This window comes from Myotis daubentonii, chromosome 9 (assembly GCF_963259705.1).
Source record: "Myotis daubentonii chromosome 9, mMyoDau2.1, whole genome shotgun sequence".
Lineage (NCBI taxonomy): Eukaryota > Metazoa > Chordata > Mammalia > Chiroptera > Vespertilionidae > Myotis > Myotis daubentonii.
The window spans coordinates 8137509-8153371 of NC_081848.1; the positions used below are offsets into that span (position 1 = coordinate 8137509).

A 15863-nucleotide genomic window follows, 5' to 3' on the forward strand; every position below is an offset into this window, starting at 1 on the left:
ATTGAAAAAAGAAATACAGGAAGCTACAAATGGAAGCATATACCATGTTCATGGATTGAAAAAAATAACACAATTAAAATTTACTACTTTGGGTAGTAAATGTCTATACTACCCAAAGCAATCTATAGATTCAACTCCTATGAAAATACCAATGGCATACTTCACAGACCTGAACAAATACTCCAAAAATTTACATGGAACGCTGAAAGACCACGAATAGCTGCAGCAATCTTGAGAGTGAAGAACACAGTAGGAGGCATCACAATACCGGATATTAAATAACTTAAATATGTATAAGCATAGCCCACGAACACTGTCAATAGAGTAGTGAAGACCGGGGTGGGTAGACAGGGGCTGGGAGTATGAGGGTAAAGGGAGAGGAGGAAATGGGAGATATCTGTCATACTGTCAACAACAATAACAAAAAAATGTGTTTTAATTAATAAAAATGTGTCTACATAATAAAAAATAAAAAATTAAGATAAATCAACTGATGATATAATTGATTATAGTCTATTCCATTGGTTTATCTATCTTTGCATAATTACTCACTGTTTTAATTAATGTAGCTTTTTAATATGTCTCAAACAAATTTGTTGTTTTTCAACATTGTCTTAAATATTTAGCACTTTGTGCTTTTGTGTATTTTTAATCACTTTTTCAAGTTACACATGCAAACACACACACACACACACCACTGCTACCCAATAGATGAAAATTTCTTAAGTACAATTTATAAGAGCATTTAAAAACATAAAATGTTTGGAGATTAATTGAATTAAAGTCAATCAGTTGTCTATTTAAAAATTGAGAGATTTCACATAAGTAAATATATTTCTGATTCTCTTGAAATAATTGAAGGCTCTGGCAACATTGGACCTACATTTCCAGGTGGCTAGAGCTGAGCAGCAGCTGCCTCCTTACCTGGGGATAAGCAGTCCTGCAATTTACCAGAGACCACAGCAGCCCTCCTTCACTCACTGGCATTACCTGTCTGATTCCTGTAGGTATCTAAGTTTGTGACCCCAGAGAGTTGGAAACAACAGAGGCTTAAATTAAGGCCGTGTGTCAACTATCTTTTTCTTGTGTTTTTTTTTTGTATTCTTATTTTTTAAATATATTTTTTATTGTTGATAGTATTACAGATATTTCCCATTTCTTCCCCACTGCACCTCCCTCATACCAGCTCCTACCAACACCTACAGGTCTTTACTACCCTATTGCCCATGTCTATGGGCTATGCATATCCTATATAATAAAAGAGAAACATGTAAATTGACTGTCCCTCCACTATGCTCACCAGCCAATCAGGAGTGAGTATGGAAATTATCCTGCCAAAGATGGTGGGTTAATTTGCATACACAGGCACTGGGTGGAGAGCAGAGTGGGAGAGCCAGCAGCTTGGGGGGATGTGGCTCCCTTGGTTGTTCCCCACAAGCCACCAGGCGGAGAGCAGAGCAGGAGAGCCGGCAGAGAGTGGAGGACTTAGCAGAGTGGGAGGCCGTGGGACTGAGACAGAGAAGGAAGGGAAAACCAAGAGTGCGGGGAGCACCAGGAATCCTGGGAATAGTACTTCTGGTGGCAGCCCCAGGACCTGAAGTGGAAGCCCAGAGCACTGGGAGCACCAGGAATGCTGGGAATCGTAGTTCGGTGGCAGATGGATCTCCTAGACCAGGGGTGGGCAAACTTTTTGACTCGAGGGCCACAATGGGTTCTTAAACTGGACCGGAGGGCCGGAACAAAAGCATGGATGGAGTGTTTGTGTGAACTAATATAAATTCAAAGTAAACATCATTACATAAAAGGGTACGGTCTTTTTTTTCAATAGTTTTATTCATTTCAAATGGGCCGGATCCGGCCCACGGGCCGTAGTTTGTCCACAGCTGTCCTAGACACTAGAGCAAAGTGAACCTGGTGCAAGTTACTGTTGCAGTGGGGGATGGAGAAAAAGCGAAGGTGAGAGACATAAGTAAAATCAGAGTGTCTAGGAAAAATTAAAGGGAAGATATCTTAAAACTTCCAGGAAATCTCCACCCATGAAGCAAAGAAAAAAATGCCTCTATTATTTTGTGAGCAACAAACCAAACTGAGTTGGGGTCTCAGACAATTCACTCATATGATTGCAAAGACAGACAGAAACTCCCAGATTGGAGAGGGCTCTCCTGAGGGCTCCCATATTGCAGAGGGTGCAGGTTGGGCTGAGGGACCACCCCCCAGTACACGAATGTTGTGTACCAGGCCCCTAGTAAGTATATAAGTTCTTTGGTTTATCTATTCTCATCCCTTCCCCCCAACCCCATATTGAGATATGTCAGTCTGTTCCAGGCCTCCATGCTTTGGGTCTTATTTTGTTGGTTAATTCATTTTGTTAATTAGATTCCACAAATAAGTGAGATCATGTGATATTTGTCTTTCTCATATTGGCCTATTTCACTTACCATAATATTTTCCAGGTCCATTTATGCTGTTCCAAAGGGTAAGAGATCCCTCTTTTTTATAGCTGTATAGTATGCCATAGTCCCACAGCTTTTTAATCTATTCCTCTACTGATGGGCACTTGGGCTGTTTCCAAATCTTAGCTAGTGTAAACAACCTTGCTATGAACATAGGGGTGCATATATTCTTTCTGATTGGTGTTTTAGGGTTTTTAGGGTATATTCCCAGAAGTGGGATCACTGGGTCAAACGGATTTTAATTTTTTGAGGAAACTCCATAGTGTTTTCCATAGTGGTTGCACCAATCTGCATTTTCACCAGCAGTGAAGTAGTGTACCCTTTTCTCCACATCCTTGCCAGTACTTGTTGATTTTTTGATGATAGCCATTCTGAGAGGTGTGAGGTGATATCTAAAATATATATATTTTAAGGAAAGGACTGGCTACACTCCCACAGGCAGCAGGTGAGATTCTGAAAGGATATCAGCTGCAAACGTTCCCCCTGAGAAGTCTCAACCTCAAGCTGGACTCCCCAGCCCAGAGAACGAGAGCCAGGAAGAGGTGCCTACATAACTCTGACTGTGAAAATCAGTGGCGATTCTGTCTGTCAGGGAGAGGTGACAGTCTGCTAGAGACATAGGTGCCCTCTTAAAGGGCCGATGCACAAAATATCATTCACAGCCACTCACCCTGGGCTCCAGCAGAAGGAGGGCAGAGCAGACCAGTCACATGAGGAGAGTCTGGTGTTTGTGGCTCTGGGAGAAAGCTGAAGGGACAGCCACCAGGATACCTGTGCTGAGTCACTCTCATGCACTGCAGACACCATCTTTCTTGAATGGAGCACTGCCCTCCGTATGGCATCAGCCCGGGGGGAATGCCCACCCTCAAGACTCCTGTAGTTATACCTATGGAGGTTGCACTTTGCTGGGAAGTTAGCTGCCTGGGCTGGGTGTAGAGGCTTGAGACTCAAAGGGTGTCAGTGACTGCATTGTGTGACTTTGGGGTGGGGGTCATTCCTTTCCTGTGAACCTGACTAGCTCCTCCCCCAAAAGGGAGATCTGCTAGCCCCACTCTTCAAGTTCCTAGTGGCCTCCACCCTCTGGATTCCTGGTGGCTCTGCCCTGCTAAGGTCTGGGCAGAATCTGGAACAGAGTTGTGTGGCTATGGGGTGGGGGGTTACTCTCTCCACCTTCTCCCAAGCCTGACTGGCACCTCCCCCTCAATAGAGATCTATTAGCTCCATCCTCCTGATTCCCAGTGATCCTGCGCTGATGAAACTGGGCTCCTGGCGGAATCTGGGACAGACTGAGTAGTGTGGCTCTAGAATGGGGGTCCTTTCCCCCTCATACGCCTGAACAGCGCAGAGCCCTCCCTTCACATGGCCAAATCTTGGTCTATTTGGGCCTGACAAACTCTGCTGGTGTCACTTGATAACTCCCTGAGACCCCACCCCCCTACAAAGGTGTGCAAGCACCCAGCAGGTGGCAGCTAGACTTGTTATACCCTGCGACTGTTGGTGTTGGTGGGAACAGCACCAGGTGTTAGAGCAGTGAGGTAAGACTGACCTGGGTTCAGAAAACTTAGTATTTGAGTCCTGGCTAGGAAATAATCCACAGTCAATACTCAAACTATAAGACAACATCTATACTAATAAAAGAGTAATAATGCTAATTAGACCAGGAGACCTTCCAGAGACCTTCTGGACAAAGCTGGGGGCTTCGCCAGCCTGCAAACCATCCCCAAACGGCCCTCAGCCCCTCGCCCAGGCCAGTCATGCCCTTCAAGGGGACCCTCACTCTGATCCAAGAACCCCTTCAGGGCAGACCTGCCGGCCCCCACCCGTGCACCAGGCCTCTATCTATACTAATAAAATGGTAATATGCTAATTAGACCAGGAGACCTTCCAGACGTCTTTCCGGACAAAGCCATGGCGGTTGGGCTGAGGCAGAGGTGGTTAGGGGTGATCAGGCTAGTTGGGGAGGGGCTAGTTGGGGGCAATCAGGCCGGCAGGGGTGGCATTTGGGGGCAAGCAGGCCAGTGGAGGGGTGGCAGTTGGGGGTGAGCAGGCAAGCAGGGTGGGGGCAGTTGGGGGTGATCAGGCCAGCAAGCAGAGTGGTTAGGGGCAATCAGGCAGGCAGGCAGGTGAGCAGTTAGGAGCCAGCAGTCCCGGATTGCAAGAGGGATGTCCAACTGCCAGGGTCCCAGATTGGAGAGGGTGCAGGCCGGGCCGAGGGACACCTCTCCCCATTCACGAATTTCATGCACCAGGCCACTAGTTTATTTAGAAAATCACAGAGGTATAAGAAATAATTTGTAAAAGAAATTGGCTTAGAAGCAAATGAAGCTGCTTTGGAGCCTGGGAGTGAGGAAGGTAATGATAACATGTCCTGGAGGTGTGGAGGGGGGAGGGAAAGGCATGGGTGTGCTCCCAGGAAGGAGAGTTCACTGGGCCTTCCCTCCTAAGAGTTTTAAGGGTGGAGATTTTAGAGGCAGTTCCATGGGAAGATCTTAATAGAATATTCAGCAGCTTTCCAGGTGTGTCCTTTTAGGACTGAGGTCTCCAATGATTGATTGGTCAGTGTCAGGGCAGGGGAATCATTATTTAATGCAGCTGGTCCTGAGGTCAGCCCAGGGGTCACTTGTCTGGTTTTGCTGCTTTTCTGAACCCGGAACTGAAAAGCAACTGAAGCCCAGATATGATCTCAGAGGAGGAAGGTCAGGACATCTAAACCGAATGACCAACAATATGCTAGGGACAGAAAGGTCACCCTAGTGGGCAAGGTCCCATCCTATAATTGTCCATTGCTAGGCAAGGGTTTTCCACTCTGGTGACCTTCTGTACGTGGCCCATCGTCCTTGCTCTGCTTATGTCTGTCTAACTGCCTACCACAGGACCTTTGCTGGGTGACCTCAGGCCCAGCACTGGTACTGAGTTTGAACCGGTATCAATTTGGTGAATACCACTCACCCCTACTGGTGACCCAGGCCCGGTGGTGGTCAAAGCTCCCCTTGTGGTGCAGCTTGCGCCTTCCCATGCACACCAGGCCCAGCAGAGGCAGCCAAAAACTGTGGATTGCTTTGTAGCTCCAAACTGGCTGCCCAGGCCAAGTCAAAGGGAGCATCTGACATTGGCCTGCACCAGAGTCCCCTCCCAAGGGCCCTTCCCAGAACCATCATACCCAGTGGCCAGCTTCAGACAACATCAGAGCAGGATTCAGTTAGTTTCACAAGTGGCATATTCAAGGGTAGATCTCAGCAGGCAGGAGACCTTGCTGAGGTGAATTCTGCTTCATGTGGTCAGCACCTGCACAGCAGCTCATACATTGAGGCACAGGTCAATCCTCAGCCAGAGGGTGAACTCACACACGAAGAGGTCGATTGAAATCATGTCTTAGTTATAACAGGAGGGCCCACATAACCCACATAAGGAAAATCCCTGGAGCACTCAGCTCAGGTGATCACAGAGACTGTGCCACTGGGCTCCACAGGATACCTACTACATAAGGCCATCCTACCAAGACTGGAAGTCATAGCAGACCTACGTAATACATAGAAACAAACACAAAGATTCAGCCAAAAAGAGAAGACCAAAAAAATGCCCCAAATGAAAGAACAGAAGACACCTCCAGTAAAAGAGCTAAGTGAAAAAAAAAAAAAAAAAAAAAAAAGAGCTAAGTGAAATGGAGGCAAAAAAAGAACATAGAAACCATAAAAAAGAATTAGTCATAAATGAAGACTGCAATTATCTGAAATGAAGAATACACTAAAAGGAGTAATCACTAGATTGGATGAAGCAGAGGATTGAATCAGTGATTTGGAAGACAAAGTAGCAGAAAACATCCAATCAGAGCAACAAAAAGAAAAAAAATTTTTAAAATGAGGATAGTTTAACACATTGCGGACGGATCATGAGAATTCTCACTTCATATTACACAGTGTTTTACAAAGTATCATGCTTTAAAACGATATTAGTTTGTAAGAACATGTAATAAATAACTTCAAATTCAATGGGTATTTTACTTTTTTTTTTTTGGCCAGTCACTTGTGATTCTATTACGTTTATTAAATAGTGGGTTTCCACACATGGCTTTTTAAATAATCCAGGCATGTGGAGAAGGGAGAGGATGACACAGTTGGAGCTCCCTTCCTCCTAATACATAAGTATTTACCTTTCAGCAACTGGACAATCCTGGCTCAGAAGGAGGAAGCAAGAATCCAAAAAAGGTGGAGGGGGAGGCCCTAGGAGAACAAACAACAAGACTTATTTCCCCCACCTGATCCCCCCAAAAACCATCCAACCCATCCTAGTGGACTCTGGTGGTGTCCATCTCCCATTCCTTCCCAAATCTTGGAAGCAGGGTTTCTCCTCACCAGAATAAGAGCACTTGGAATAACAGAGTAGGGTCCCTTCACCAAAAAAAACAAGACAAAAAAAGAAAAAAAAAAGCCCTGGAATAACAATAGAGCATTACCTCCCCCAGAATAATCAACCCTGGGCTGAGGTAGGCAAGCAGCTTGACTGAACATGGAATCTTAACCTAAGCTAAAGGAAACAGTCCCTTTACTAAAATAAGAGCTGCTGGGGTATTCCAACAAAAGCACCCTTGCCCAAGTTAGAGCATTTCAACTAAGTTTGTGTGGTGTAGCAGGCAGGAGGTGCCAGTTTAAGGGTTGTAACACAGATTCCTGGGGCTCAGAATGGAATTAACTTTAACCAAATAAACATACTTAGTAAAATGAGAAGCAAGGAAGTCCCCCCTCCAGAATAAGAAACTGTAAATTCTGGGAGGAAGGCTCCTTAACAGGATTGAGATGGGGACTGGGCAGACTTGGCATATGTTTTCTGACCCCTGATCCCCAATCTCTGACCCTAGTAACACTGGATTTTTTAATGACCTGTAAAACCAGATCAACAGATGTCCTATTCCTGTGGCATGGCCATGGGACAGCCCAACTAGGGCAGCAGGGACCAGGCCAAAGGGACAGAACCTCCTTTAGGGGTATCAGGGAGTGCATCTTCAGCTGGTTTCTGCATCTAGGGATCCACCAGGATCTCCACCAGTGAGGGTCGAGCAGAAGGTTTAGGGTCCAGGCACCGGCGGATTAGGGCACAACAGTCTGGGCATACATGGTCAGGGAAGTGGAGCTCAGCCTCCAAAATCTCCTGGTCCCTCTCGAAGGGAATGTCTCCCCATACCATGTCATAGAGAAGGATACCCAGTGACCAGAGAGTGGCCGTGAGAGCATGATACTGGTGACGAGAGATCCACTCCAGGGGGCTGTATACCCTTGTCCCATCAAAGTCAGTGCAGGGTTCATCATGAAGCAGGGCACCAGAACCAAAATCAATGAGTTTGATAGAGACTTGGTGGAGGTCTATCAGGATGTTTTCATCCTTGATGTCAGGATGAACAACTCCACGGGCGTGGCAGTGCCGAACGGCTGCCACTACCTGGGTGAAGAGGCAGCAGCTCCGTTCTTCACCCAGCGGGCCCTGTTCTGTGATGTAGTCAAAGAGATCCTGGGCAGGCAAAGGCCGCTCAAGGACCAGCATGAAGCCCTCTGAGGTCTCAAATCAGTCAAGCAGGCGGATCACACCAGGGTGTCCACCACCTGCACCCACCTTCCACAGCAGTGCTACTTCCAGTGGGCATGTGACTGATTCTGACAGGCTGGACCAGCCCAACACGCGATTCCGGGGGATCACTTTGATGGCCACCTGGAGCTGGTTTGTGATGCGATGTCCTGCGAAGACTGTGCCAAAGCCCCCCTTTCCCAGCAGGGGGCCAAGTTGGTACTTGGCCTCGAACGCTTCCCGATCCTTGCCTCCTGGCGGCGGTGTGGAGGTCACGGGGGCCACCACGAGCCCCTGAAGAGGTTTGCTCAACATGGAGGAGGCGCTGCGCAGATTGAGCCCGCTGAGCCCGCAGGGCGTCGACGCCCTGGGCAGCGAGGATGGGGAGCCAGGACTTGGGGACGCCAGGGTGGAAGGCGGAGAAGCCGGTGGCCCAGAAGCGCCCACAGACGGCGCAATGCTCTGATTCGTCGCGCTCGCCAGCCCCAACGCTACTCGGGTATTTTACTTTAAAGCGTGCCTTTAACATTTTATGTAAACCGTTTTTTGCACTCGTTCAATAGAAACTTATCTGGCCACTGGGTAAAGCTAGCAATAAAACTACTGGTCCGCAATGTGTTAAGGGATCTTTGGGACAACATGAAGCATAACAACATTTACATAATAGGGTTACCAGAAGGAGAAGAGAGAGCGCAAGGGATAAAGAACCTATTTAAAGAAATAATGACTAAAATCTTTCCTGACTTGATAAAGGAAAAAGACACACAACTCAAGGAAACACGGAGAGTCCCAAACAAGATGAACTGAAGGAGGCCCATACCAAGACACATCATAATTAGATGGCAAAGGAGAAAGACAAAGAGACCATCTTTAAAGCAGCAAGAGAAAGATAGTTACCTTCAAGGGATTCTCGTAGGACTGTCAGCTGATTTCACAACAGAAACATTTCAGGCCAGAAGGGATTGGCATGAAATATTCAACGTGATGAAACCAAGGACTTACAAGCAAGGCTACTTTGCCCAGCAAGGCTATCATTTAAAACTGAAGGAGAAATAAAGAGCTTCCCAGACAAGGAAAAGCTAAAGGAGTTTGTTACCACCAAACCAGTATTATAAAAAATGTTAAAGGTTCTTCTTTAAGAAAAAGAAGGGGAGAAAAAACCAGAGGAACATAGTTAAAAGAATAAAATGGCAATAAATATGTACCTTTCAAGCCTGGCCATCATGGCTCAGTGGTTGAGCATCAACCTATGAACCAGGAGGTCACGGGTTGATTCCCAGTCAGGGCTCATGCTCAGGTTGCAGGATTGATCCCCAGGAGGGGGGTGTGCAGGAGGCAGCCAATCAATGATTCTCTCTCATCATTAATGTTTCTCTCTCTCTCTCTCCCTCTCCCATAAATAAGCATTTTACTGGTCATAGAGAACATTTTATAAACTTGACCCCAAAGGCAAGGGAAGTAAAGGCAAAAATAAATGAATAAATTTATCAAACTAACAAGCTTCTGCATAGCAAAAGAAACTGACAACAAAACAAAGAGGCAGCTAACCAGATAGGAGATGATATTTGCAAACAGTAGCCTGCAACCAAGGTACATGCCCTTGACCAGAATTGAACCCAGGACCCTTTAGTCTGCAGGCCAATGCTCTATCCACTGAGCCAAACCAGTTACGACTGGTGGCATTTTTATACAACAATCCTATCTAATAATATACAAACATGGTAGTTGACTGTACCTTCACTACACCCCCCATTAGCTAATCAGCATGATATGCAAATTAACCACCAACAAAGATGGCGGCTAAATTTGTATACTGAAGGCAGGGTGGGACAGCGCTAGCCGCCAGCGTGCCACCATCCAGGCCGGCCCCAGAAGCCGGCTTGCCTTGCTGCCCCGGGATCCAATCCGGTCCCTGGCGGCAAGGCAGGCTGGCCCCGGAAGCCCCAGAAGCTGCCTGATATGGTAGTAACTCTATCAGTAAGCACTCTGAAAGTCAGTGGCATAAATGCACCAGTTAAAAGGCAGATTATGAGGGTGAATAAAAACAAAACCCACTTTAAATATAAAGACACATATAGATTAAAAGTAAATGAATTAAGCTGCAGCCTGTTATGCTATCAAGATACTAATGGTGTGCCCTGGGCTGTGTGACTCAGTTGACTGGACGTCGTCCAGTGCACTAAGAAGTCACCAGTTTGATTCCTATTCAGGGCACAGGAGCATTAGCCCGTGGACTGAAGGGTCCCAGGTTCGATTCCAGTCAAGGGCATGTACCTCAGTTGCTGGCTTGATCCCCAGTCCCTATCAACACATGTGCAGGAGGCAACCAATCAATGTGTCTCTCCCTTCCCCTTCACTCTCTCTAAAATTCAATGGAAAAATATCCTTGGGTGAAGAGTAACAAAAACGAAGTACATGGATTAAGTAACATTAAAGAGATTATAAGAAAAATATATTCCAAATTTTGTTAGTTGTATAATGGTTATGTTTAAATTATTAACACCTAAGAAATTGGGTGAAGGGTAAATATAATATGCTGTAGTATTTTATAGTTTTTTTTTACATGTATGAGATTATTTCAAATTAAAAAATTAAAAAATTAAAAATTAATAAAATATTAATTGAAATGTATCTGCATTACATGAAAAATCTCCTAATTGCTTCTAGCATAATTTATTAAATTGTGCTATAATTTACAAGGGTTCAATTAAAAATATCTTAATTCTAAATGATATAATAGAAAATACATAATAGTGCAGTTATAAGCACTTATCTGAAATTAAAAATTTAAAGAAGTGAATTTTTTTAAAAATATATTTTATTGATATTTTTACAGAGAGGAAGGGAGAGGGATAGAGAGTTAGAAACATCGATGAGGGAGAAACATCGATCAGCTGCCTCCTGCACACTCCCTACTGGGGATGTGCCTGCAACCAAGGTACATGCCCTTGACCGGAATCGAACCTGGGACCCCTGAGTCTGCAGGCCTACGCACTATCCACTGAGCCAAACCGATTAGGGCAAGAAGTGAATTTAAAGAAGGGATTAGCCAAAGAAAATATATGCACAACCCATGGACACAGTATGGTGATGGCCAGAGAGAAGTGGGGGGCAAGAGCTGGATAGAGGGGGCAAAAGGGGGGAAATGGGGACATCCTATATAATAATAATAAAAGGCTAATATGCACATTGACTGAACGGCAGAATGATCATTTGCTATGATGCGTACTGGTCACCAGGGGGCAGACGCTCAATGCAGGAGCTGCTCCCTGGTGGTCAGTGCACTTCCATATGAGGAGTGCCACTCAGCCAGAAGCTGGCTCATAGCTGGCCAGTGCAGTGGTGGTGGCAGGAGCCTCTCCCACCTCCGTGGCAGCACTAAGAACGTCCAACTAATGGTTTAGACCTGATCTCTTGGGGGCCTAAGCCTTTAGTTGGACATCCCCCGAGGGCTCCCTGGCTGCCAGAAGGATGTCTGACTGCAAGCTTAGGCCTGATCCCCTGGAGAGTGGGCCTAAGTCGACAGGTGGACATCCCCTAAGGGGTCCTAGACTGTGAATGGGCATAGGCCGGGCTGAGGGACCCTCACTGAGTGCACAAATTTTTGTGCACCAGGCCTCTAGTGTATAAAATAATGGGCTATCAGAAAGGAAAACTAAAAAACAATCCAATTTAGAATTGCATAAAAAATACCTAGGAATTAAAAAAAAAGCACCTAGGAATAAATTATCCAAGAATGTAAAAGACCTGTACTTGGAAAATTATAAGACACTGAAGAAAGAAATTGAAGAAGCTAAAAATAAATGGAAGCCTATATTGTGTTCATGGATGGGAAGAATTAACATTATTGAAATGTACATACTACCTAAAGCAATCTACAGATTCAAAGCAATTCCTATCAAGTTACCAATGGTGTGCCCTGGGCTGTGTGACTCAGTTGACTGGACGTCGTCCAGTGCACTAAGAAGTCACCAGTTTGATTCCTGTTCAGGGCACATGCTTGGTCCCCAGTGCAGAACATGTGGGAGACAGCTGATGGATGTTTCTCCCTCATCAATGTTTCTCTCTCTCTCTCCTTTCTAAAACAACAACAACAAAAAGATACCAATGGCATATTTCACTGAACTAGAACAAATATTCCAAAAATTTATATGGAACCACAATAGACCCCAAATAGCCACAGCAATCTTGAGAAGGAACATAGAGGAATCACGCTGCCTAATATCAAACCATACTACAAGGCCCTAGTAATCAAAACAGCATGGCACTGGCATAAAAACTGACACATAGATCAATGGAACAGAATAAAGAGCCCAGAAATAAACCCATACCTTTGTGGTCAATTAATACTCGACAAAGGAAGCTATAATATACAATGGGGTAAAGAAGATTTATTCAATAAATGGTGTTGGGAAAATTGGACAGATATATGCAAAAAACAAAAAACCAAAAAACAACCATAAACCACTTTCTTATACCATACACAACAATGAACTAAAAATGGATTAAAAGCTTAAATATTAGACTCAAAACCATAAAAATCTTAGAAGAAAACATAGGTGGTAAAATCTCGGACATTTCTTTTAGCAATATTTTTTTTCCTGATGTATCACCTTGGGCAAAGGAAACAAAGGAAAAAAATAAACAAATGGGACTACAGCCAACTAAAAAGGTTTTGCACAGCAAGAAAACCATCAACAAAATGAAAAGACAACCCACTGAATGGGAAAACATATTTGCCAATGATTCATCTTATAAGAGGTTAACATCTTAATTTTTTAAAGAAGTTCTACATCTTGTAACCAGAACCTAAGTTCACCTGCCTGCTTCCACTAAAACCAAACTCATGAGATAGATGCTGATAAAAAAAGGAAGAAGGTTTTATTCAAGTGCTGGTCACCTGAGGAGATGGGGGACTCTAGTCACAAAGCCTATTTCAATATCTCAGACAGAAGTTTTTATAAGGAAGGAGATGCAAAGCAGAACAAAGAAACCAAGGGGAGAGGGTTGGAAAGATCTCTACGTGCAGGCAGCACTGTGCATTCTGATAAGGACCTCGAAACCGGTCAAGTGACAGTCTGGTGTGCATCATCCTGGTCTTTGTCATCCTGGTCCTACGTCATCCTGGTTTTACATTTGAAGGTCAGCAAATCTTCCAGAACTGGGACGACAGATGGTTGGAGTCTGTATCTTTTGAAGTTAATTCCTAGGATTCTTATACAAACATGCTGTTTATTTACAGAAACAATGTCCAAAAAAATGGTGGGGTGGGTTACAATTTTTCACTGTTACAAAAACACCAAAAAAATTACAACCCACAAATAATCCAGCCCTGGCCAGGGAGCTTAGTTGGTTGGAGTGTCATCCTGTACACCAAAAGGTTGAAGGTTCGATTCATGGTCAAAGCAGATACCTAGGTTGCAGGTTCGATCCCTGGTTGGGTGAGTAGGGGAGGCAACTGATCAATGTTTCTCTCAGAGATCAATGTTTCTCTCTCTCTCTCTCTCTGTCTCTGTCTCTCTCTCTCTCTCTCTCTCTCTCTCAAATTGATAAAAACATATTCATGGTTGAAGATTAAATAAAACAATTCAATTAAAAAATGGGCAGCCCTAGCTGGTTTGGCTCAGTGGCTAGAGCATTGGCCTATGGACTGAAGGGTCCCAGGTTCGATTCCAGTTTCAGGCTCAATCCCTGGTCTTGGTCGGGGCGCATGTGGGAGGCAACCAATTGATGTGTCTCTCTCACATTGATGTTTTTCTCTCTCTGTCTCTCCTCCTCCTTTCCACTCTCTCTAAAAATCAATGGAAAAAAATATCCTCTGGTGAGGATTAACCAAAACACACACACACACAAAACAGAACTGCCTTATGACCCAGCAATTCCGCTTCTGGGAATATATCCAGAGAAACCTGAAACACTAATTGGAAAGAATGTACACACCCCTAAGTTCATTGCAGTGTTGTTTACAATAGCCAAGATCTGGAAACTATCTAAGTGCCCATCAATAGATGAGTGGATAAAAAAGCCGTGGTACAGTTAAACAATGGAATACTAGTCAGCTGTAAAAAAAAAAAAAAAAAAAAAAAAAAGAAGGAAATCTTATCTTTTATGACAGTGTGGATGGACTTGGAGATTATTATGCTAAGAGAAACAATCCAGTCAGAGAAAGGTAAGTACCATATGATTTCACTTATATGCGGAATCTAATGAACAAAATTAACTAACAAAATAGAAACAGACTCATAGTTACAGACTGACAGCTGTCAGAGTGGAAGGGGTTGTAGGGCTGGATGAGAAGAATAAAGGGATTAAATAAAGAAAAAAACGTCATGGACACAGACAACTGCTGGGGTCCAACCCCAGCAGGTCCAGGGGTCCCCAAAGGTGTGGATGGAGTCGGCGAAGAAGGAATGACACGGAGACAGCGTTCAGTTGATCAGCAGCCTAGCCAGGATCTCTAGCCAGGATCTCCAGCCAAGTTCTGTGTCCATGTTCTCTTGCTAGGTTCTCCAGCCAGGTTCTGTCACCAGGTTCTAGTCAGGTTCTCTTGCCATGTTCTATAGTCAGGTTCAGTCCAGGATCTTTTGCCATGTTCTCTCGCTAGGTTCTGTCTCTAGGTTCTGTTGCCAGTTTCTGTCCAGGATCTTTTGCCATGTTCTCTCCAGCGAAGCTCCTCCATCTCCAGGTTCCGCGTAGGTTCTGTCTTCTGAGTTCTGACTTCTACGTTCTGTGTCTTGCTGTCTTGTTACATCTGTATTTATACCAGTTGATTCCAATCCTATCAATCTCTATTCCAAAGGTTAGGGCGTTTCTTATCTCCATTCCAGGGAGTAAAGATTATGTAGCTTAAGCATGATTGTTCGTAGTTAAAGTGATTAATTACCCGCCTGGCACTTAGTTAAGAGGTTTTATTCCCTCCCTAACTTCAGGGGGAAATCCCTACCTGGGGAAACAACCTTTCTCAGAGAGGTGACCTTGGTTAAAACACAGCGCCAAGAAGGTGAGCAAACATATTAAGAACCGTATGCCATATATGCCAGGTCCCTTGAAACAGCAAGGATGGACCGGCTCCCGGCAGACAACAGCATGGGTGACTACCAGAGGGAAAGGGCGTTGGGGGGAGGTAGAAGAGGGTACCGTATAGGGAGGATAAATGATGATAGAAGAAGACTTCACTTGGAGTGGTGAGACACAATGCAATATACAGATGATGTATTCCAAGCTGGCCGCTTGACTGTATACCTGAAATCTATGCAATTTTATTAACTAATGTAACCCCAATAAAGTCAATAAAATGGCTAAACTTACCAGCATTTTTCTATTTGTGTCTCCTGTTTAAGATGATAGGGCTTGCACTGAATCAGTAGATCACTTTTGCTAGTATTGATATCTTTACAATAACATGTCTTCCAGTCTGTGAACATAGATGTCTTTTCATTTGTCTTCTTTAATTTATATTAGCAATGTCTTATAGTTCTCCGTGTACAAGTCTTTTCCTCCTTAATTAGGTTTATTCCTAAGTATTGTATTCTTTTTTATGCTATTGTAAATGGAATTGTGTGGGGGTTTTTTGTGTTTTTTTTTCCAGCATCAATTTGTTTTTCCTAGAATTTGGATACAATAACTGCAGCAAGACAGAGCTCAATACTATTCAAACCTCACTTAAGGTTCTTAGGCTGCCTCAGCATTTGTAAATGTGAATTCACATTCCAGTAAAACTGGAAAACTAAAATTTGACATACCAACAAATTTACTCAATATTGATGTAACTACAAAATTTTATGTTAACACGTGGCCTTTACAGAATTTGGCCTTTCGAAACTAGCTTACAAACACAAAGTTACTCTTTGTTTA

The 15863-nt window shown here is 44.2% G+C and overlaps 1 pseudogene; it reads right to left on the bottom strand.

The window, feature by feature from the left end:
* Positions 1-6481: 6481 nt before the first annotated feature.
* On the bottom strand, positions 6482-8491 carry LOC132241995 (serine/threonine-protein kinase pim-2-like; annotated as a pseudogene).
* Positions 8492-15863: the final 7372 nt, after the last annotated feature.